We start from the raw sequence: 25,049 nt of genomic DNA on the forward strand, positions 1-25,049 counted from the left end.
GGAGGTTGAAGGCTGCAGGGAGAGTAAAACCACTCCCAACCTGTGGCTTAAAAAGCTAAACCACTTATGGGGCACCCCCTCGACCGGGAGCCAGCCCGAGCATTCCACTGCTTGGGAAGGGTTTGGAGGGATGGCTGCAAGCCACAACACTGTCCCAGGAGAGTCCCCGCCCATGTAACAGCTTAGCTTCAAAGGGACTGTCAACATCATGAATCAACCCTCCTCCTTCCTTTTTTACTAGATGGCCAGGCTTGCCTTCTCATCCATTCCTCCAATGCCTGCTCACATGCCTCTGGTGGCCTTGGGCAAAGGTGGAATGGGCTTGAGAAACCTGATTGAGCACTCCCGCCCAGCACAGCGAGCCAAGGAGGAACGTGTGGCTTATTGCAGCCACCCGGGCATCTTCAACAACCTGCCCAGCACCTTCTGGGGATTGCTTTTGGGCCCCTCATGGCCTTTGGCAGAGACCAACACCCTGCCCGGGCTGACCAAGGCTGCGAGGAGGCCAGAATGGGCAGGGAATTCACCCTGCAGTGGAGTTTGGTGGAGTTCAGCGGGGAGGCAAGTGGCGGCAACCAGGAGTCTGCCGGCGAGGGCAGACACCCTGGGGAGGCTGTGGGAAGCCCCAGAGACCACTCCAGGGGAACCAGCTTGCCAAGCCCATTCCCCCTGGGGCTGACTGTAAAAAGGCAGGGTCAGAGGAAAGCCATGAGGATTGATGGGAGGGCTTATTGAAACAGGCGGGAAAGTTTAAAAGTGGGAAGGACAGAAGGCAGGGGGTGGGTTGTATGGAAGAGGAGTTTGGAGGTGGAGAGGCAGTGAGACGGTCCGAGAGTCAAGGAAGAAGTGACCAGAGGGGGACAGAGCAAGTGGAGAGTTCAGTAAGGGGGAGTGAGGGACCAAGGCATATTCCATTGGTGGGATTCACATAATTTAACAACTGGTCCGCTGAACTAAACAAAAATTAGCAACAGGTTCTGGCGAACCGGTGCGAACTGGCTGGATCCCACCTCTGAACATGTGTAATATATACACGTATTCCCATTTTCCATTTGGAAGCATTAGAATGTCTGACCAAAGCCCATTCACAAACAGAAGGCACTAGCAGAGAAGCAGATAATATTGCAAATAAGGTGCTAAAATTTGTTTTCAAACTGGACTATTGGAACGAGATTTTGGAAAAGTTTTACAGAGCAGGTCAAGTCCTACAAAATGAGGATGTAAACTTGCAAACATGTGCAGATCTGTAATTGTCATTAGCTGACCAGGTGCATACCTCAAGAGATGAACTGGAAAGGTTGCAAAGGAGATGTTACCAGGTATAGATTACAAACCAGCTCAAACTTGCACACGTATAAGAATGAAAGTACCCAATGATGGAGATGGACCAGAAGTAAATCTGAGTGCCAGAAATAAATTTCACATCACCACTTTTTACACAATTGTTGACAAGCTATAATGCAGAGGAGAAGGAGAAGGAGGGTTGTGCAATGAAATAGCAGGCAAATTTTCTTGTCTAACTGATGTTCCAGATGTCCTCCCATATGATGCAACTTCCACATCTATTGAAACTGAAAGGTACTCGCGATGTTGTCAGAAGCTAATTGATGCTTACCCAGATGATTTAAACACTACTTTATCTGCAGAGCTTCAGTAGTTTCATATGTTCACCATATGTTCAGTAGTTTCATATGTTCTCCAGTAGTTTCATATGTTCACCATAAGTTCAACACAGAAAAAGCTGTGAAAACCATATTCAGTCATGCTAAACTTTACAAGAGAGTTATAGAAGACAATATTGAGCGGGCTTTTCCTAATGTAGAGATCGGTTTGCATACTTTTTTTTTGACATTGATGGTCACAAATTGCACAACTGGACATTCATTTTTGTAGCTGAAGCATATAAAAAATCCCAACAGAATAACACTAATACAAGACAGACTCAATGCCTTGTCTCTATTTAATATAGAAGCAGATTTGTTACGCCAGATTAATTTTGAGGACTTGATAAGATACTTTGCAATTTAAAAGTGGGAAAAAACTTATAAAGTATAAATAAGTACCGGTAGGCAACAATTATCTTTTCATCAATGAATGTTAAAATGCTATGTATCTTTACCATTTTAGAAAACAATGAAATAAAGGATCGTTTGTTTATGTATGTAGTAATGATTGACATCTGTATATTTGTGTGCCTGCATATCTGTGCCCTATCAGCAAAACTACAATTACATTCTAGAACAATTTTTCTTGAAATGTTAAGTTTTTAAAGATTTTTGTTTGCGTTGTTCCCTTATAGCAATCTAAAATATAAACTATTGAAAAACTGCTTTTTTCTACTGCCCAGTTCTAGTTATAAGCAAATCAGGTTTTTTTTTTTTGCTATAAAGTGTTAAATAAATGAAATAAAAAATGGGCAATATTGTGAATATAAATTGTGACATCTGGTCAGACTGGCCTACCATTTGGTTGGATATTTCATCAATATTTTCCAATACTAGACAACTGAAAGAAATAATGTTGAGCTGAGTTACAGAATAACTAATGTAGTATTCAAGAAATGCAGTGAATTGTTCTATGTAACTGGCTGCTGTCCAACACATTGTTGCTTGTTCTTCCATTGAGCATTTATGCATGCATTGTAAGCAAACATAATTGTGCACTGAATTTTGTCTATTGCCATGTCTTTTGATTGCACAACATATGGCTTTCAAAGAAAATGCACTCTGATCTGTCAGTTTCCAAGGTCTGCCAGCAGCCATCAGTATGAGATGGCCACAGGAGAAAGCAGGCTGGCTTTTGTGGAAAACCATACATGACATATGAAACGCTTATGATAAGCAAACACGAGTCCATAGCCAGTGTAACCAACCATTGCAGTTGCTGTAAAATGTCACCTAAAGTGCAATGTTGAAGTTATTTAGGCAAAACACCTGAGAAACTCTGGGATATTCCATGGCATAACTCTGAGCTCACAAGCTGCATTTTAGTAGAAGGTCAAACTGGGACCAACTAGTTGAAATTAAATCAAAAGAGTTTTCAGCTAAACATTAGAAAGAACTTTCTGAAAGTTAGAGCGGTCCCTCAATGGAATAGGCTTGCTTGGGAAGTGGTAGACTCCTTTGGAGATTTTAGAGGCTAGATGATCCTATTACAGCAATGCTGATTCCACAACTCATAATGAAATTTAGGCAGATCATGAGAGTGGGGGCAGGAAGAAGTGAGCCAGTGGTCAACTCCTGTGGCTCTTTCTTATGCACCCAGGGTAATGCTGATTACCACTTTGGGGTCAGGAAGGAATTTTCCTCTAGGCCAGATTAGCCAGTGATCCTGGCAGTTTTTCCCTTCCTCTGAACATAGATTAGGGGTCACTGGGGGAGTGGGGATGAGGAGTAGCTGTGAATTTCCTGCATTGGGTTGGTTGGACTAGCTGATCCTTGGGATCGCTTCCAGCTCTATGTTTCTAAGGCCACACTGAGGTGACACAGTAGACCACAATGGCATTATAGATGAATTCTGTCTTCAAACAGTTTATGAATTGAGCTTATATTGCTTTTAACAGCTGTGGTTGTCCTTTGCATTCTTTTTTGTCTTCAATGTTTTGTGAGCATCATGCTCAGAAATCAGTAAAAAGTTTTAGATTCCAAAGAACCAGTATTGTTTCTTTTCTTTTTATTTTCTGAGTATAAGTTGGAAGCATAATTACACACACACACACACACACACCCCACCTGTACTACTTTTAAGAAGACCTGATGTTCTAATTAAAACTTAACATACAAGAATAACTAGAGAGCACCACCAGCTGAACTGATTTTGTTCTCAACCATCAGGGGGTGGGGGGTTATAGATTACCATTAATGAATTATCATGATGTTCATGCAACTGCTTGGAAAACCACATGTTGGACTGTGAACCACATCCACTGTCCACAGCTTGTGCTGTGCCAAGACCTGAGTAACTTGCAATCAATAAAATTGTGGCCAAGTCACAACAGCACATGTATCTGTGTCATCCTCCACCCCCAACCCGCTGCCATGGGCCCATTCCCCCTTGGGACAGCACGCATAGTTCTCAATTTACCCTGTGAGATTTTAGATTTCAAGATAAGTGATAAATGACTGCAATAGCAGCATCCCTGGCCCTGGATTGCACAGGGTACACAGGAAACTGACTCAGATACTTTGTTTTCCTTACACATGGGATATTGTTGTCATAGAGCAGTGCCAGCATGGCCCCTGCCAGCATGGCCAATTGATGGGAATTGTAGTCCATGAACATCTGGAGTGCCATAGGTTCGCCACCATGGTCATAGAGTATACAAGATACTGGTGTGAGGAAAGAAGGCTACACCCAGAGGACTGCAGAAAGTTCTTACTGATGCCTCTCCTGTCACCACCAGGCATTGGGAGAAGGGTATAGGCCAGCAGGTCAGGGAGAGAGGAGATCTACTTATAAAAGAAGGACTCTTATGCCACAGTGTTCGCCTTGGATTGCAGTAGGTGAGCACTACAAGCTTGCTAGGTTGCCTGATCATAACAAATTCCAGAGGCAACATTAGAATGAACCTGAGAGAATGTGCTTTTTACATGCCAAGTATTCTTTCTTCTACTGACTAGGCAGCTATACATCTAAAAAAATTCACAAGTTTTTTTTTTATAGGAGTTCTATCATATGTATCCCTGATGAAGCCAAGAAAATTGGTTGTGCCCAGTATTCATTTCAGAGTGCCAAATGTAAGTTGCCATGTTTTGTTTTCTAGAAATAAAATGGGAAAAATTACAAAAATAAACTTCACCTCCTGTTTTGGCACTGTGTCACACTGTCTCCCTCTCTCAGCCGCTTAACTGTAAATCGTCTTCTGGACATGACATATTTCCATCCTGAATATGAATGTCATTCAGAGGACAGTGCTGATTTTTCTGCAGGTTATCCTGCTTCCAAATGCTACTCTACCCCTGTTGCTGTTTTTAGCAGGATTTACTACACTTTTTTAAAGCCATTGCAGAAATGAATGTTCACTGGCTCATTGCCACCTAATCAGCAGAACTCAGCTACTGTTGTCTGAAGTAAACTGTCTCCACTGTGAATGAAAAATGCATACCCCCTGACACCTGAACTATTGTATGCAATGCTGATGTTTGTACACATGTGTATGTATAGGGAAAGAGGCTGAAAGATGCAGAAAATAAAATACAAATTAATTTGTAAGGAACCAATAGAAATAAATGTTATAAATGGCAAATATCATCTGAAGACAACGAGTAGTTGTGAGTGCCCCCTCTGCTGGCCACCCCTGCAGGATAGGCCACCTCAACCTTGTAAGGGCCCAGCAGCCCTTTTGAGTTAATAAGACATGCCTCTGGCTTCTATTCACAGACTCTTTTCTTCCATTAGTAGTTAACACCATTCCTGAAAGCCTGAGCCACTGCATCACACCAACCAACCTTGTACCACTTTCCTTCTATCCCACTCAGGAGGTTTCCTCCGACCTGGGAGCTTCCCATTCCAGCCTCCTAGTGGCTGGTGAGCTGTCTGGCTTGCCCTGCTGGTCTGATACTGGCTCTTCAGCCTTCTTGGCCTTACTCTTTGATTGCAGCCTGGCAGGGGCTGTACCAGCCCCATTCTCTAAGGGTGTAGTGGGCTGCTGATTGCAACTTGGTTAGGGTTATGCTGTCTCCACCCTTTTCCCTGTAACTGCTGAAGCTTGTTCTTGCTGCTGAGGCTCTCTTGCCATTTCTCGGCAGTCTCTCCTGGCCCCTTTCCTCCTGGAGATCCCCATTCCTGCTGGTAAGTTCAAGGGTGGAGCTGCCAGCTGTGGGTGCTCCAGGGTCCCTGAGTGGGCATCTGTGACAAGGAGAAAGGTGAACTGATTTCCTGGTGCTGGGAGGCAGTCCCATCCCTGGATAATAGTGCTGCCATTTACTTAGCTTTTACTGGGATTTTGTGAGTAATATGCAGATTTCCAAGGAGCGACTGAATGTAAATGACAGAGATTTTTTTCCTCAGTCTGTTTACTCATTGGAAAGGGTGAGCTGCTGCTTCACAGGAAACGTTACCTTGTGAGAGAGTCCCAGTACGCTCAGGGTCATGCCTCCGGGGACCCATTATGTGATCATTATGTGGAAACTTTCCTCACACTGTTCTCTCTCTTGCTGCTCCCCAGCAGGCTGTTTTCTTGTTGCCAACAAAATGCACACAATAGATTGGAGATGAAAAAGAGTCACAACTGAGATGTAAAGTTTCAGCCCAGTTAAAGTCAAACAAAAAACATTTGTTTGTTTTTTTAATTTCCTGCATAGAATGTAGTATAGCAACAAGCATGCAGCTGTGCCTACTGCTTAGGATATCATGGGAGATGTTTGATCACTTGCTTGTCTGCTTGCCAGTCAGCATTAATATTTTCTGGGTGGAGAGGAAGGGTGGCCATCATATAGCATTCTCAGCACAGGAAACCAGAATTTGCTTGACTTCCAGTGTGGTTGTTCTTTCCATAGAGCCTTGTGTTTTCTGTTTATTACCAGCTACAATTATGCACCTGCAATGGGTTACTTAGAGAGGGACAGAGGGGGCAAATTCCCCAGGCGTCACTTTAAAGTGTCATGTAGGGGATGCATTTGGCTGGTCTCACTGCCCTCCCACCTAGGAGCAAGTAACTGCATTGGACTGCAGAAGCCTGATTGGGGATCGGGAAGTGGGTGGGAAGGCTCACAGGCATGCCACTGACCCTGCTTCTGAAGTCTGCAGCAGGCTGCAGCAGCCCAGCTTGCTGCTGTGCCCCACCTCATTCTCCTCCCCCACCCACTAGCCTCTGCCCTGTCTGCCCACATGTGATCATCTGCCCACCCCGCTTACCTGCTCGCCCATCCATTCCGCTCACCCACCCACTGGCCTGACTCAGTTTAGGGGAGGGTGCAGTTTGGGGGATGTGCAATTTCAGTACTTGCCTCCGGGAGCCATTTCCTGCAGGAACACCACTGCATGCCTCATTTTAACTACAGGCCAGAATGAGAAAAATTAGTTTAATAGAGGAAGAATGGTTGTTTGAGCAGGAAGGGGGAGCAACAATTGGCCACACAGCAAAGTCACAAATCCAGGGAGTAGATCATGAAATAAAAATTGTTGGCAACTTGGGAGTCATATATTTTCCAGGTGGAGAGGGAGAGAAACACACACATACCGAGAGTTCCATTCATAGAACTCATAGCATCACATGTAGTTTTGCATTTGGGATTTTAAACTGTCCCTTCTCCCCACTTGCCATGATTGACTACCAGTGGAGAACTGTTTTATATTTCTTACCGTATTCTGAGGTTAGGTTGGGGAGACATTCTGTGATAATGTTCAGTACTGGTCGGTTGCAGTAGACTAAAGGTTAAGAAGCACTAGTCTCCATGGTGGTACAGACTAATTTTCTGGCCACAGAATGGCTTGAGGTGTTTTATTTCAATTACAAGGTAGAGGGGAATACACAAGCAAGGAATGCAGTAAGTATGATTCAGCTATGTGGGTTTATTTTTCTGATTCAGTGGGAGGAATGTACAATGCTTTGGTTATCGCTGCCTATATGTAACAATGTCAGGCAACAGAAGTAAATTCTGTCTGTATATACAAACTGGAAACTAGAAAAATGATACAGGAAAACATATTTTTGGAAAGGTTTATTATTGTCTTTGTCTAAGGTTTGTAATGTCAGCACATAAATCTTTTAAACAGATTATACCAGGAGGAAAACAATTGAACTGGTGCAGCATCAGAAAAGATTATGAAATGTAATGATACTGTCCTGGCATTACAGGTAGAAAGTCTGAAACAAATATTTGAGCTCAGGGTGCCAGTCATCTTGAGTGTGGGGCTTTTAAGTGCTTTTTATTGCAATTGTGATGGTGTAGAGTGCATTCTGTTTGATGTACTGAATGCCTTTAGAATGCTAAAAATCAGAATATCTCCCTGATATATTCAGAAGGGAAATTACAACCCTATGCAGAGCGTACCATCCTTTTTGCAATAAAACTGCTGTGCAGATTGGGAAAGAAAAACTAGGGTAGGCTTTATATTTAGTTTGCTTCCACCCAGATGATAGTGACAATGATATGTGAACTTCAAATCTGAGAAGAAAGGAGTGAAAAGGAAATTTTATGTGTTGAAAAATAAAAGTGTTGGATACCACTAAGCTAAGCTCAGCCTAGAGTGCCTACTGAGGTGGACAGCTGTTTTCCCACTTCCTAGAGACTTTAATAGAACATTGCAACAATCAAAACACAATTAAACATGCAAGTCACTAAATTCTTATCATATTGAAGTGGCCTTCTGTTACTCACGTGAGTTTGTTGGCTTAATAGCTAACGGTTTATATTCTTCTTTTTCCACACAGATCATAGATCACATACTGTCAAGACAGCAAAAATCATCCAAGCACTGGATATGAATGGAACATTAAAGGCAATTTCTGAAGTGGTCACATATGAATATAAAAGGGAATCAGAACAGGGGAAATGATTCATCATCAGTTCCTGAATGCTTCAAAAGAAAACACAAGTTGTGTTGAATGCACATGCATTAGATCAAATGTCTATACTTTGTTTATCTAGAATATCTCCCATACCGAGATTCACAATTGCTGTTTCATTTGTGAGTTTTGGCACTGCAAAAGTTACAAAAGCAGCTCAGACATTCAGTTTACCATGCAACAATTAACATATCAACAACATAGTCGCACATTCATCATTAATTAAGGATCTAACATATTTGTCTAGTGAACATAAAGCATATTTGCTTTCCATAATTACTACATTTTTCTCTGTGGCAAGAGACCTAATTTCATTTCATATAATCTACTTTTTCCTTTGACTATAGAAAAAATAAATGTAACTATTACTATTGCCAAAATAAGACTGGAATTATTACAGCATTTAAAAATCTGCAATACTATTAGTTCAGAGTTATTGCTTTCAAAATTCTATATAAGTGTTTTTTTAAACTTAAAATAGTAGAAAAGACTCACTCCATTTAATACCTTCACACAGCTGTTGTTCATGAGAAATGCTGACAAACCAGTTTTTAAGCAATCAAGACATGGTATAATTCATGTTCGTATTGACCTTTAGCATGTATAATTTTTGACTGAAAAACAATTAAAAATGCTGAAGTCAAGACCGTGGAAACAATGCAACATAATTGGGTTTGGTTATCTGCACCTTTATCTATATTTTCATGTTTCATCATCTAAGCATTCACAAACCATCAGCTACTGCACCAATCATGTGTACACTCCAAGAAGTGCTTCAACATATCCAATGGCTCAGGAGACTGATGAAGCAATGTTGTCAAACAATTGAGCACAAGATGTATTAGATAAGTTGCCACTAAGCTACAGTATTAGCATAAATTATCTGTTTAACTTCATCAAGCAATTCTAATGGAAATTTGCTCAAGAAATTGTGCTGATTTGTTGAGTTTTAATTAGACAAGAACAAGTAGCAACCCACAGGGACTTGTGGGAGGCATCTTATTACCCTCTCCCCCACTATTTCCTCTTTTGTTTCCCCAAAAATCCCCATACCTTCTCCACTTTTACAGCTTCTTACTCTCTCTCTAGGGTTGCCAAACTCCAGGTGGGGCCTGGAGATCCCCTAGAATCACAAGAGTTTTTCTAACTACAGTGATCAGTTCCCCAGAGGCGTACCAGGGGAAATGGCACCCGGGGCAACACCTGCTCTGGATGCCCCCCACCCCTGTGCCCCCCCTGCACCTCACCTCCATGCCCCACTTACCTTTGCAAGCCAGGGAGGGCAGGGCTTGGCAGCAGGCCAGCTCCTGCTCTTCAAGGGCCGGTCTGCCGCTGTGGCGCCCGTCTGGCCCACCTGCTACTGGGTCCTTCCCTCCCCGGCTACCCTGGAGAGGACAGGAGCTGGCCTGCAGGGATGCTGGCAGGTGGGGCTTGCTGGCGGGCAGCTCGGACAGGTGCAGCAGCAGCAGGAGCAGCAGCAGGCCTGCGCCTTCCCGAGAGCTGACCTCCCTGTCAGCAGGGAGGCTGCGGAGGGCAGGAGCTGCCCTCAGGTGCCTGTCTGAGCTACTTGCTGCTGAGTCATGGCCACAGGCCAGCTCCTGGTTGAGAGCTGGCCTGCAGCTGTGACTCACAGCTCAGGCAAGCACTGAAGCCAGCTCCTGCCTCCCTGGCCCTCCTGCTGACAGGAAGGCCAGCTCACGGGCAGGAGCCAGCCTGTGGCCACGGCTCAACAACAGGTGGGTCAAGTGGGCACCATGGCCACAGCCAGCCTTCCTGTCAGCAGGAGCAAGCCTGCGGTCTTGGCCCCCACCTGAGCAGCACAGAGGGAGCCGCCGGGCACCAGCCGGGTCCCGCAAGGACCTGGTTGGTGCCCCCCCCACGTGATGAAATAACATGCATTCAGGGACTTGGGATACCCCACATCCCAATTAGCAGTGCACCACTAGGATTGCCAAATCCAGGCAAAACAAAATCCTAGAAATTTGGGAGTGGAATCTTGGTGGGGCAAGATTTGGGGAGACAAGCAATCTCAACAGGGTAGAATGCTGTTGAACCCACCCTCCAAAGTCACCATTTTATCCAGAAGAAGTGATCACTGTCCCCTGGAGAGCAGTTGTAATTCCATATGATCCTTCGCATCCATGTGGAGGTTGGCAATCCTAGTTTCCCTATAGGAAATGGCTGCTTTGGAGGGTAGAGTCATTGGCATTATATTCTCTGAGGTCCCTTCATCAAACCTCACCCTCCGCAGTCTCCATCCTCAAATCTCTAGGAATTACCTCACCTGGAGTTGGCAACCCTAGCTGCAGGAATTTCCAAACTTGGAGCTGGCAAGTCTAGCCAGGCCTGGGCCCAATAGTCCTCCCTCAGAAGTTAAAACAGGTCTGAAAAGTGCCCTCCCCCCTTCTCCTGCCTTTTACTGAGAGAACCAAGTCTGGAATACAGTGGTTGCCTAGCAAATAACACTGAGGAATCCATTGCTTAAAGCTACAGGTGCTTCTTTAACCATTTTAGCGATTTTAAACCCCCAATTTTTTTTAGATTTCAGATTTTTCTGCAAACCTGGAGTCTTTTTCAGGTTTATAGAGAGATTTGTCTTCCCTGTTCACAGCTCCAGTCACCCAATTTAACTATCCTCAGATTTGGCCAGCTTCACTATTAGCATATATTTGGGCTCAAGGACACTGATAGATCTCACAGGGACTGACCTTGCAAGCTGAGATGTGGACCTGTGGGCTCAAGCTAACAGTAAAACCAACCCTTTATCCATAATAAATACATGACAACTGCTGTGGGTATAAAATTTGGCCATAGCCAGAGGTATTTATTGACATGGAATTAAATGGAAGCAAATGGCGCAGCATGGGAGGGGTGATCCCGGCATCTGGGCAGCACGAGTGCTGTCCCCCAGAGCCAACCAAATTCTTCGAGCCCGCCTGCTAGAGGAATTGACTGCAATGGCAAACTGGAGTGGGGCATGCCAGGATGGCAATAGGCCCCTATCTGGTGCCCCCTTCAATCTGCCGCTAGGGGAGTAAGCCATGGTAGCCCCTGCTGGGCATCCCAACTGTTGGCTTGTGCCACCCCAATCTCTTAAGGAGGTGTCATAACAGGCGAGCTTTCCCAGCTCCCCCTTCCCAGCAGATCACCCCTATGCACAAACCGCCACAGAGCTGGGGGAGGACAACCCCCCGACTCCCACCAAATGCTCCCTAAACTCCCAGCTAATCACACAATTCTTATCTCATGCTATGCAACCAAAGGTCCATTCCCCATTGTGACCCCCATCTACTCTATACAATGCCTCTAACCATTGGTGGGATTCAAATATTTTAACAACTGGTTGTTTACAAGCACCATTTTAACAACTGGTTTTGGTGAAGTAGTGCGAACCTGCTGAATCCCACCTCTGCCTCTAACCTGAAGGAGGTGTCATGGTAGGCACCCCCCTGTCCCCCATACCCTGAACAAGATGTTTTACTGTCCTACAAGTCCTTTCTCTTGCCTGATCAACCCGGTGAGAGTCCTTAGCTCCCCGTCATACCCGACGTTCCAGTAAGTGGGACCAGAAAAGCATTGCCTTTGACAAAAGCCGGTGTATAGTGTCAGTGTTGACCATGATCAACTGAAGCAGCTGAATGCTGCAATCTGATGGGTAAAGTTTGGCCCGAGATGTGCACATTGTTTATATGAAGGAGTCTGGAGCTATTATCATTGTGTGACACACAAACCACCTCCCCCCCGCCACGAAATGTGCCCAAAGAGGCCAGGCTAAAAGCCGCTCTAAACAGTAGGGTCTCCTACTTTTACTGAGATTGTTGCAAACTTTCTCCTTGAAATAATTGAATGCAAATGATTCATTAATTGGCCTATGTTTGTATAGAACAAATGTAATTAATTCTTTATCTTCTTTATCATGCCATCTTATTGTAATATTATAATATACTATGATTGGAATGTAGCACGTTACTGTGGATGTTTTTGAAACATTTACTTGCTTATTAATTTTAGATTTATTGTGTTTTAATTTCTGTCTTTTTCTTTTTCCCTTTTCCCTTTCTTTTAATGCCAATAAAGGCGGCATCATCATCATCATCATCATCATCATCATCATCATCATCATCATCATCATCATCATCATCATCATCATCATCATAGCAGCAGCAGTCCCCGGTGACAGCAGGGTCATTGAAAAAGAACATGAGAAGGTCACTAGATACCATGATTTGAAAATCAAGCTTCAGTGTCTATGGCACAAACCAGCTGAGGTCATCCCAGTGGTAATCGTGGGCACGTACTACCATCCCAAAAACACCAGGGCAGCATCTTGAAACATCTTCTGAATTCGATAAATTTAACATTAGCTCAAATTCAAAAGCCAGTAGCCCTGCATGGATCCTCACAGAATTTACCATCACTTCAATACATTACAACTTCCTAGGCTTCTGGGTGAGGCTCGAATTGTAATGAAGGCCAACAACCAGCTAAAGATCTGGCAGCTGTGAAATCTACTACTACTACTACTACAACAACAACAACAACAACAACAACAACAACAACATGCTGTCCCGCCTTCCTCCCCCTCCTGGAATGTTGGTTGTCAGCCGGCTCTGCCTCTGACAAGTCCGCATCCAATGCGGAGGACACAGAGCCCTCTTTGTCGTGAACCTGTAAAGAAACAGAACTCCCTCAACTCCTTGAGGACCCTGCCTTGCACTGAGCGGTGGCCGAGGTAGAAGCAAATGTGGCAGCCGCCTCCCCAGAGGTACTCTGGGCTAGTTGCTTAAATGTCACTGCAAGGTTCCAAAAGATGAGGCTGCTCACATTGGAAGTTCTGGACTGGCTGGGAAACCCGGGATGTGGGGAAGCCTGGTCAGAGCCCTGCCGTTTTGTGGCCTGGGTGCGAAAAACTCTGCTCGTGCCCTGCAATTTTGAGGTAGCCTCGGCCCGTGCTGTTGGATGCCCTTTGGAGGGGGCCCATGAAATTGGCTTAGGTGTTCTGGCTTTGCCCTGAATGGGAGACTTGGGGTCACTGGCCGTAGCATGCCTGACTTGTGGCCCAATTGCTGTAAGGTTATCAGTTCGGGATGGGGCATTATGGGCCTTCTGCTGATGGCTGACCCTCTAAGGAGCAGAGTGTCTGGCTCGCGTTCTGGGGGTTTGCTGCTTTTTGTTCTAAGGAGTCATATGGCTAATGCCATTTTTCCATGACTCAGTTAGTTTTGAACCCCATCTGATTTTTGTATTGAACACTAGTACTTTAGAGTGTCCTTTAAATCCCAGATTTTCCCATTTGACTTTTGCTCATAAGTCTGTGCCATTAGGATCTTTCACATTTGTCTGTACCCTGAGGCAGAGTCTCAGGTAGTCATATTACTTCTCATCATATTACTTTCTTTTGTTCTGAAATAGAGATTTCTTTTACTATTTGTATAGTACTATTTGTACAGTACACAAATAGAAAGGCATTCTAGAGGCTTCAACATCAGAGGATTATGGCTAATAAAAGTTTTGTATAGGTTTTAGTCTTTTTTTTTGTTCCTGGATACAGTTTAACAGAGCACAAGCCAAGCAAGAATTCCACAGGTACACTGAGCCAGTTCTCTTTATATTGCTTCTTTTCCCTGTGACCCTGTCCCAGACTCTTCTGGATTTTCTCTTAACCCATGTTTTTTATGTAAAAATTGAATCAAAACAAATTAGACTGCATGATAGTTCTATCAGACTCCCATCAACTCTTTAAGCATATCCAAACAGAAACATACATTCTTATTTTTCTTTGGCTGAAACATCATCTTTTGAAAATGTGACATGACCTGCAGTTTTTTATTCTGTCAAAATAAACCATTTTGTGTTCTACTGCCTGTTTCCACTCTATGTCTGTTCTTCACAAGCCACGCTTTGGGCAAATACATCTGTCACTAGTAGCTGAACTCACAAATTTTGATGGAATGATTGGACAGTAAATACACCAAATAAGCCTGCTTTTCTCAAGCTGTAAATACTTATGTTGGAAAACTGCTGCAGAGTTGTCAGGTGGCAAGAGAGCTATGCCCCATGTCAATAATATTGATTTGCCTTTACTGCAGAATTTCCCATGCTATGGGCTAGGAGACTGATTAATACCAGATTTCTTTCTTTAGAATTTTTCTTTTACTAAACCAGGTCTGTTTCCTGGCCAAAGGGAACAACCCAAAGAAACAATGAGTGCTTTGTTTTGCCGAATTTAATGAGATTTAGAAGCTTAGCTGCATGCTTCAATCATCAACTTCAATGCAACTTGCGTATGCTTACGTTTTGCTGGATTCTGTTGAAAAAAATCCAGAAAATGTACTTTTTATCTCAAAGGTTTTTCCCTCCCCAGTCTGTGCTCTATTTTTAGTTATATATTTCAAAGTGCCTGTTTAAAACATCCACTGGAAGCTCCATCTAAGGCACTACATCACAACAGTGACAGTTTCCTTAAGTGACATGTCATCCAGTAGAATCTGAGTTATCAACATCCTTGCCTAGACATCCCTGTCTGTCATGACTATTGACATGGACCAGTATCACCCCTGTGGCCAAGCACATGAAGCCATGAAGGCAAAGTGACTGACTGATGGCAGTGGCCTTTATGTTCTACTACAGGTGCTGTGCCCAAAAGGTATAACACAAAGAGATGTAACAGGAACAAGAGGGGATTGTGGAAGCACTGTTTGATAAAATAACAGGAACAAGGAGCGATGGGACCTTCACTTCAGGTGCTATTCTGGTTCTTCAGCACTTCAGAGAAAAGCAAGTGGCTTTTGTTGCTGTGATGCTCAAGCCTTTGATAGTTTCTGGGGTTTTACAGCGCTGTTTGAAAACTCTATGTGGCATAGACAAGCCTGCACCAGAGAAGAGAACGTTATTCTTTATAGCATAGTTCTAGCACTATGACTTCTCTGCTACTGTAACCTTTAGAATACCCTCTGTGCAAAGAAAAGCTGTATCAGGTTCCTACCATAGATCACAAGGCTAACTGTAAAAGGTCTTCCACAGACAGCATGAAACCGGAGAATGGATTTTTCTCCTTCTTATCCCCTCTATACAGCAATGAAGCAAATTTCCAGGTAAGAAAATACCTCAAAGCAGAGGACATTTTGCTTTGTAGTACCCATCACTGTTGAAGTAGAATATTCCATTTCAAATGTGTCTCCTCTTAAAAGAATATTCTGGCAGTGATCCCAAGGGATGCACCTGCAGCACCTGCATACACACATGGAGGTTTCAGAGACGTTTGCTTAGCAAGTGTTTAAAATAAATCCTCAAAATGCTAGTTAAACATTCAAAGTTTTTTAAAAAACTGGTTAATAAAAACTTCACTGTTTGAAAAGAAATTTATTTGGGGTGGAGGGGTTGGGGAGAGAATACTGCACACTCATCGGAATCAGTGTTTATTTTAAACTCTTGTACCAAATATTTAAATGAAATCTGTACAGAGGAACTAAGTCCATGAACTATCTAGATTCTTTGCTATGCATTCCTCCATGAAAGAACACATTTGTGGCTCCTCTTGCAATCTGTTTAGATTCTCTTTTATCATCAGATATGCTGAACTTGCTGATCAAAGAAGCAATGATAATAAGTCATAAGAAAGTTACACTGGTGTGTTTTTTGTCAGAGGCGTATCTTGGGGAAATGGAGCCTGGGGGAAAACCGAGTTTTCCGCCTCTACCCCCAGCTCCATTTCCCCTAGATTTTGCCCTGGACTCCATTTTCCCTAGATACAACTCCTGCATTTTGCAGGGCCAATTTTAAGATGGTTTAGGTAGGCATAAGTCCCACTAAACTCTTATTCCCATGTAAGTGTGCTTTATTTTGCAAACTTGCTGCACTAGAATTTGTAGGGGGTCAGGACTGTGGTTCTCGACTTCCTTGGGAATGGACACTACCAGAGTCATTGGGGCCTACTTCTGAATAAACGTGCACAAGCTTGGGTCTGCTCAGGGCTTCATACTACTGCCTTATGTAACATATGCTTTAACCAGAAACAAGTCCCGGGGAATTTAGTGGGGCAAATGTTTTTGGTGGATCTGTTTTAGCTTGCAAACTGGGCTTCAGAGCGCATTTCAGAATCAAAGCAATGGGGGGGGGCAGTTTTCCCAATAAATGTGTTTACAACCAATGTGTTTTAAAATGTGATTGTTTTCCAATGATTGCTCCAGATTAAATTCCTGGACTGCTCCACCACATCCCACCCTCCCAAAAACAAAACTTCGTCCATTGGTTGTTGATCCTCAAATCCCACTTTGATTCAAATGAGATTGCAATCCTTACTGGGGAGTAAGCCTAAAAGACTTGGTGGGATTTACTTCTGAGCAGGCATTCTTGAGCGCTTTGTGCAAGACATGGGAATTTTGATGTTCCACCCCCCCCACACACACTTTCCCCAATAATTTCCTTCCATTTCGACTGTAGCTGGGCAGTGTCGAGGACGGCACAGTGGTTCCTTGGGTCATGACCTTTTGATCCACTGCCTTGCTGATGTTGGAGTACAGAGGACAGCCTTGCGCTGGATGAACGTGTTTCTCCGGGACCAGGGACAGCAGCTGAAGTCAGGGGAGGAAAGTTCTAGGTGTTACCCATTGATTATGGGGTGTCGCAGGGGGCAATCCTTTCCCTGATGCTTTTTAACATCTATATGCACCCACTAGCTGAGCTGGTCTAGAGCTTTGGGCTGTGGTGTCATCAATATGCAGATGACACCCAGCTTGTCCTGACGATGGTGGGCTGGCTGCACTCAGCCCCTGATGCTCTCTAGAGGTGTTTGGAAGTCGTGACTGGTTGGTTAAGAGCTAGCAGGTTGAAACTGAATCCAGCAAAGACGGAGGTGCTGTGGATAGGTCAGGGGGAAATGCCAGCTGACTTTCATTTGCCTATGCTGGATGGCAAGGCCTTACATATGTCTCATCGGTTTGCAGTCTGGGCGTGGTCCTGGATTCCAAGCTTTCTTTAGAGACTCAGGTTACCAAAAAGGCCCAGACCCATGCCATTTTAGTATATTTTTAAAATATTTGGACTTTAGGGCCTAGGGAACAGGAGCTCACTGAACATGAGCAGTTGGTAAGTTTGCTCATATATTACCAACTGCAAGAGCGCCCCCCCCCCTTGAGTCAGTCCAGCCTGCAGTAGGAGAGGGAAGCCTTCAGAAGGAGCTTGACTGAGGGAATTGACTATTTTCTTACAGCCCCAACCTGATGAAAGACCTGCAGTAGCCACAGCTGCCACAGAAGAGCAGATGGGGGGAAAGCAGCCCTGAACTTCTGATTAATATTTTGGACTCCCCCCTTCTTTTATTACTGGGCACTGTTGGTATCTAATACTGTTCTGAGTGTCTTTCCTGAAGGGCACTGAAGATTCTGTATATCTGAGTTGTGCTATATTTATAGCCACTATGATCTAGTTTTAATAGTAGTAAAAATTTTGTGTTCATATTAAATGTTTGTTATTCTGTTGAAGTGATTTCACATTTGTTTTGCAAGCCAGAAAGTGCTGTCATTTAACTGATTTTAAGTTTTTCCACAAGTCTCCAATAGAGATTTATGTAGCCAGGGATCTGCTTGGTTACACTAGTGGCAAGTTATCAGCTTAAGACATCATTATTTGGCAATGGAGTGCAAGGAAAATTACTGAAGGTTTCTTTAGAGACTACAGTGTGTTGTGATAGCATGTGTAAGGAAGGCGTATGACAGTGTCAAAAATATTATATACCTTGGCCAGAGCCCCCCCCTAGATTTTGAGGCTCTAGGCTTCAGCCTGCTAAACCTGTAAGTAAATCCTGCACTGGCTGCTGTGATGGTGTTATAAATGCCAAGACTTTTCTTTAGGTGCAATTAAGGCTGTGCAGTTGGGCATTGCTGCCCTAAAAGTCATCTGGTTTCCCTGTCATCAGACTGGACAAACAATTCCTGACACAATAAAAGGCCTTCTAATAGCTTTCTGAACATTGATAATTTTCATCTGGAAATTGTCAGAAAGATCTAGTTCTCTGCCTGAAGTTTGGATTAATTTGGAGGCCTCTCTATGGACCTTGTGTGGAGTATGCAGACATTGAAATGGATCTTGGACTCCTATGCTGGACCCTTGTCTGAATGACAGACTGATTTGATTTCTTTTTTTTTTTAGTAGTAGTAGTAGTAGCTAGCTTTTCTTTTTTCTTTAGGGAATTAGTTATGAAGGGGACATGTATATTCTGGTGTGGGAAAGGGCAAGTTCCTTTGTTATTAATATACTTTCTAATTTTAACTGTTCATTTGTTTTGTCAATCGTGTGGGGGGTACCATTTAGTTAAAAATAGTTGCCTCAGAAATAATTTTTCCCCATATGTGGAGAGGCATGGCTTGGGATACATTCTTTAGGAACTTGTAAAGTCTGATGCCTTTTTCAAATCTCTTAAAACTTGAAGGATCTTCTGTAGAGAGGGAGAAACTGATTCACTAAATCAAATAGATTCACTGGTATTTGGGTGACATTCATGGAAATCCATCATGTCCGTCAATGATTAAGTGAAATATCTATGTCCAGAGGTTATCTTCCTCTGGATTTCAGTTACTGATGACACCAATAGAGAAGGCTTTGGCCTCTGTGTTCTCATAGGATTTTGGGGGCTTCTCTAAGATGCTGGATAAGAATGACTCTACTTGAATAACACATTCTCCTGTACAGAAAGACCCCTAAGCCATTTTTGTTTATGTGAATTTTCCTCAGGATTACATCAAATTTTCTCTCACAATAATCCCTTGAGATTTGTTAAACTGACAGAAAGAGTAGCTGGACCAAGGGATATGAATCTTGATCTCTCAAGTTTTATTCTTACACTCTATCCATTGTATTACACTGGTTTGAATCAGGCTTCCTGAGGCACCACAATTTGAGCAGGAATCAAGAGTGCATGTTTTCCACCTTCTCTTTAATACATCATAAGTACAAGAAATAATTGATTATAATGAAATCTCACATTCACATTTAAGCCCTTTTATACATTTTACTCAAATCAACAAAGAAAGCTAGCCTATCTGTCACTGTTTTTACACATGCTTCTCTCTTATCATCAGGCTATTCAAACATAAATATAACAAAGGCTACTGATGACAGGTCTGTCATATCCTCAAGATAATCCCATCCATGGCACTTTACATGTTGCCAGTTGCAGTGGAAGTACAGTTCTTTAGATTTAGTTACCGTAGTTTGATAAAAAGGATCACTTGCAGAACACTGTATGTTGCTGTATGTACTTAATTAGTACTTTTTTGTGCCTGGTGGAAGCTCACACTAACTAGAGATTCTTGACAAGCACAATAACCTCACCTTTCATATCCTTCTCCAAAATGTAGTCTCTTTAGATCAGCGTCAATAATCTTTGCCTCTCCAGGCTATATATCTTCTCAATTGAAAGGAACTAGACTAGACATTAATATGACTCTGCTTGTGAGTATAAAGTGTCATACTGTATGTAAAGGCAAACCTAATTCCTTGCTCCTAAAGATGTCAGGCTGCATAGAGCATCCTGCACCACTGAACCTGGAGGTATTTCCTGTTCGAGGCAGCTGAAAGAGCCCTGACAAACCATGTTGCATGTCAACTCTAATCTTATTTTAACACTAATAGGCCCTGGCTTTGCACGATGCAGATCTGCATACTGCCTCTTCCCCGTTCTAGTCTTAATTTTTTAAACTATTTTTGTATTGCCTGTGTGGTAGTAGTAGTTAGAATGCTGGACAAGAATATGGGAGCTCCAGTTTGAAACCATCACTCTACCATGAAAGCTTGCTGGGTGGCCTTAGACCAGTCACACATGGCTCCGACTATACTGGGGAGGGTGGGTTATAAATCAAATAAACAAACAAACAGAGTAACCTACCTCACAGAAGTATTATGGAGATGAATGGAGGAGAAGAGAATAATGGGGCTCCATGGTAGAGAAAAATGGGGTATAAGTAAAGAAAATACAAAGAAAAGTAAATTGTTGACTGCAGTTCTTTATTGTGTTTGCTATTGATCGCATTTCTCATGCAAGGAAACCTTTTTAAGTTTTGGATAGATTAAGGAATTAGAATTCACACTAACAGAAGGGGCACAAAAGCATCTAGAAATCTCCAGAAAGCAGGTGGGTATGTGCCCTTCCACTCTGCTAAGCAAAGAAGTCTTCATCTGATGGAAGTGTCTGTTCCATGGAAGAGACTGAAAAAGACACATTGGGTTGGAGGAAAGCCTCAAACTTTGCTGAGCAGATTAAGGCCAATTTATGAAATGTAATAAGATGGCATAGGGTCAATGGGATCTTGGCCTTGGAGAGCTGGCATGAGGTCCTTTCACTGGGCTTGGATGGCTACTCTGTGTAGGCAGAAATGATCCAGGCAGGTGTTGTCTGACATATAGGGGGTGCTGAGGCATGCAGGAATCAGAGAGCACAGTGTCTAATCTGCCATCACAATGCCACCCAAACACAGGGTGTCCCTTACAATCAGGCAGTGATGGAGGGTCTGCCAGGAGCTGAAGCCATCATGTGGGTGGTGATGCTACCCATCGTAGTGGGTGGCTATGGCAGTGAGGTGTTCTGCTTTTAGTGTGATGGGTTTTGTCACTCCCTTGACCCTACAGGAGGCTTTCTTCCTGCTGTGCCCACAATTCCCAACCCTCCATTATTAGCTGACTCCTGCCATTCTCCTGCAGGCAATTCTGAAAATGGGGATGCCGTCATGGAACTATATATGAAGAAAGTGCCAGAACAGCCAGTGCTTAAGAAGAAGGAGGAGGAGTTGGATTTATATCCCACTTTCTCTCCTATAGGAGACTCAAAGGGGCTTACAATCTCCTTCCCCTTCCCCCCTCACAACGAACACCCTGTGAGGTAGGTGGGGTTGAGAGAGCTGTGATAACTGTGACTAGCCCAAGGTCACCCAGCTGGCATGTGTTGGAGTGCACAGGCTAATCTGAATTCCCCAGATAAGCTCCACAGCTCAGGCGGCAGAGCTGGGAATCAAACCTGGTTCCTCCAGATTAGAGTACACCTGCTCTTAACCACTACGCCATTGCTGCTCCTATAGTAGCCAGGACACAGACCAAGGGATGAAGGGTGAAGGGTCCACCATGAACTTAGCCACCCCATCTTCCCCAGTGGGGTGTTTGTTCAGGATCCAGAGACATGATGACCCAGGCCAAACCACAAGAAGATGATGTTGAGCAACAGGATGCAAGACCATAGTTGATAGGCTGCTAAGGCAGGGGGTAAGAGAGGTGAGGTGACTATGAGGCCAAGTGGTGGCTCCAAAGCAAATAGTGATGGGTGCAAACATGGGTTGGTGCTCTGTTCCCAGTTCTCCCACTGCAGGGCCTTTCCTCCTGACATTTACAATGTGGGAGAGAAATGCTGGGGCTCTTGCTCACACTCTCAGTGCTCAGGAACTTGTGAACAGATTTGGTTCCTTTTTTTTGGGGGGGGGGGTGCTGCAGACACAAAGCCAGAATCCCTGATCCTATCACAACCCTAGGTTGTGACCAGTGCTGGGCTCAGGTCCTATGACAGACAATCATGTTCCTGCCACCTCACCAAAATCTCTCCACGGGATGCAACAGCACAGTTGGTGGGAAAGCTGATGTGACTGTGACCACTGCAGCTGCCCCCTAAACTAACCTTTTAGGGAGCAGGTAGAATTACAATTATGCTGTGGTGGCACAAGCAACCCTCAGGATTGATCTGCATATTTATATATCTTTCACTACTATTTTAAAAGTAGTTAAGGATGTTTAAATATGGCCCTTTATTTGTGTTTATATGTTGTCATTATTAACTTGCTAGTTTTTACATTTTAATTGCTGCCGTTACTGATTTGATTGAATTATCACATTTTATTCATCGGTTTTTACAAATATTTACACTTACATGCAGGGGGTGGGGTCAGTGGTGGGATCCAAAAATTTTAATAACAGGTTCCGATGGTGATGGGATTCAAACAGTGGCGGCGCCGCACACACGCACCTCCAGTCCCTATTGGGCAGGGAGGTTGCTTTAGTAACCCCTTCTCGGGACTCAGAAAAAATTAGTAACCACTTCTAGAAAAGTGGTGAGAACTGGTTGGATCCCACCTCTGGGTGGGGTCAAATGTCCCCAGGCAGCGACCAATTAGTCACATGGGGTGGAAAATCTCCCCCACCCCTCCTCCTTCCCCCCATGTCAAAGTCCAGGGGTGACCCCTGCGTTGGACTCGTCTGCTGCCCCACCCCAGCTACCCAGCAGCCTAAAACCCAGAGGGTTAGCTGGGAGTGGAGGCATTAGGACACCTCCGGGCTGGAACCATTTCTGCTCCGCTGAGGCCAATGCAGCTAGACGCAATCCTTTTGGAAGCATCTCACCAGACAGGAAAAGCAAACCTGGGCAGCAGACTGTATCTGACTGGGCAGCAGACTGTACAAGCACCATCTGGGGCCCGAGCCTCCCTCCTCCAAAACAACAGAGTGGCTCTGCGAAGGTGTGGGAAAACAGCCCAACGGGGCAAAAGGACTGGGACAGGCCACAGGAAAGAGCTAGGCAGGGAAGGGTGCATCACAGTGAGGCGGGCGAGGCAGTGCGGATCCTCCCAACTTGGCTGCTTTCCCTGTCACTCATTAGGGGTCTGCAGCCAACACTCTTGCCAAGAGATGCAAGACCCTAGTCCACCCGGTGGTCTTGGCTCAGGGCCAGGGGGTATTTTTTGGAGGGGAGGCAGGCATACACTTGCCAAGGGATTCTAGTGGAGCATTTGAAGGGGGTAGCAAGCAGGCCACTTCTTCTGAATCCCAGAAGAAGTGGTACAATCTAGAAATGTATTATTGAAAACTCATACAAATCTCTCCCCCCTCCACTTCCCCCGCCCCCATGAGGCTTCCTGTTCAACCTTGGCCCCCAACAGGACAATGTGAGAAGGTGGGGTTCTTGACCGGGCCTCATTTTCTGTTGATACACCATGGCTTACATGTTATATGCCACTGCTTACATATATGAAAAGACCCCTGAAATCAATTTTGGAATTGAAATATTGGGCCTGTGAAGCTCAGTTGCATCCCTAACATTAGACAGATCAACTGTGTACCATTCATACTGCTGTTCTTAGTGGGATAAAGTGTGAAAGCTCCAATAGCAGAGTCCCAATTGGAGAAACGTCTCTAAACAGCCTAGAGTACCAGCTACAGCAGGTGACCTTTCATTACCTTGGTTTTCACTAGCTATATATAGATGATTGACTTGTAGACAAGGTATTTAATTGCTGCTACATTGATTCATGGAAATAAAAGGGTAAACAGATTAAAGCCTAACATCTAAATATAATACTTGACAGGCAGATGCTTACTGCCTGAAATTTATCAGTAGAAATTTGTGTTGCAGAGTTCCTTAGCCAGCTGTTCAGGACCAAGGAGCTATGAAATTAAAATATTTTTTACAGAATTAGATCCTTGCCCCTGCTCCTCACTGCAATTTATTGTGAAGCAGAACACAAAAGGATGTTTATTTGTTTTTTTTTTAGAAAAGCTCAGGAAGTTCAAGAGAACAACCCTGAATATAAAATGTCCAGGGGCCAGAGTCCAAGCACCCACCCAGGCCAGAAGGCCCAAATGGCCCAGGAGAGGCCTTAGGAAGAAAACAGAGGTATAACGGACAGCAGGCAACAGCGACAGACAGGCCCAGTGGCACAGGACGACACAGAAAAAGAAGCCCTACCTAGGGCCAGTGACTGCTGGCACTGCAAAAGCCACTCAGTGGCACAAGAGTCCAAGAGGCTGACTGGGCACAGCAGATGGCCCTGGACCCCATGGAAGCTGGTAGATATCGCCAGACTGAATGGCAGGCCACCCAATCCCACCACCCTGGAGAGACAGGCCAAGCCATGCCCAGGCCCAGCCTGACATTGGACCAGTAATCCAGGCCCTCAGAAAGGGGCCTGGTGCAAGCTCAGAAGCTCTGCTTCTACCCTCCTGGAGCAGTTAACAGGAAGGAGGCAGGACCAGTCTTGGCAGGAAGGAGGGGAAAGGGCAATTGGGCTGGATGTGGGCTCTTAAAGACACAGAGAGAAGAAGCAAGTGGAATGGCTGGGGGCAGTGGCATACCTGGGGGGACAGAGGGGGATGACACCACTTGTGAAGGTTGTGTGGGGGGCATTTGGCTCTCCCTTCCCACTGCACCCTATCCCCCAGCCTCCACCTGCTCATCCTGCTTGTCTGCTGCTCATCTGGCCCACTCACTGCCTTCCTGCCCGCTCACTCACTCACCCACTGCTCACCTGGCCTGCCCACCTGCTTGCCTACCATTTGACTGGCCCACCTACCTAAAAGTGCAATTTTGGGAGGAAAGCACAATTGGGGGGGGCAGGTTGTTCAATTTCAGAAATTGCCCAAAGTGCCATTTTCTAAAAGTATGCCACTGGTTGGGAGAGAAAGCCAAATTGGGTGGGGAATAAAAAAGTTGGGGACCTCAATGGCCAGGGAGGATGCATCCCTGTAGCTGCAGCCCATCTTAGGACCTGCTAGCTGTGGAAAGGAGACA

The sequence above is a fragment of the Sphaerodactylus townsendi genome, linkage group LG01, assembly GCF_021028975.2.
Source record: "Sphaerodactylus townsendi isolate TG3544 linkage group LG01, MPM_Stown_v2.3, whole genome shotgun sequence".
In the NCBI taxonomy this organism is placed as follows: domain Eukaryota; kingdom Metazoa; phylum Chordata; class Lepidosauria; order Squamata; family Sphaerodactylidae; genus Sphaerodactylus; species Sphaerodactylus townsendi.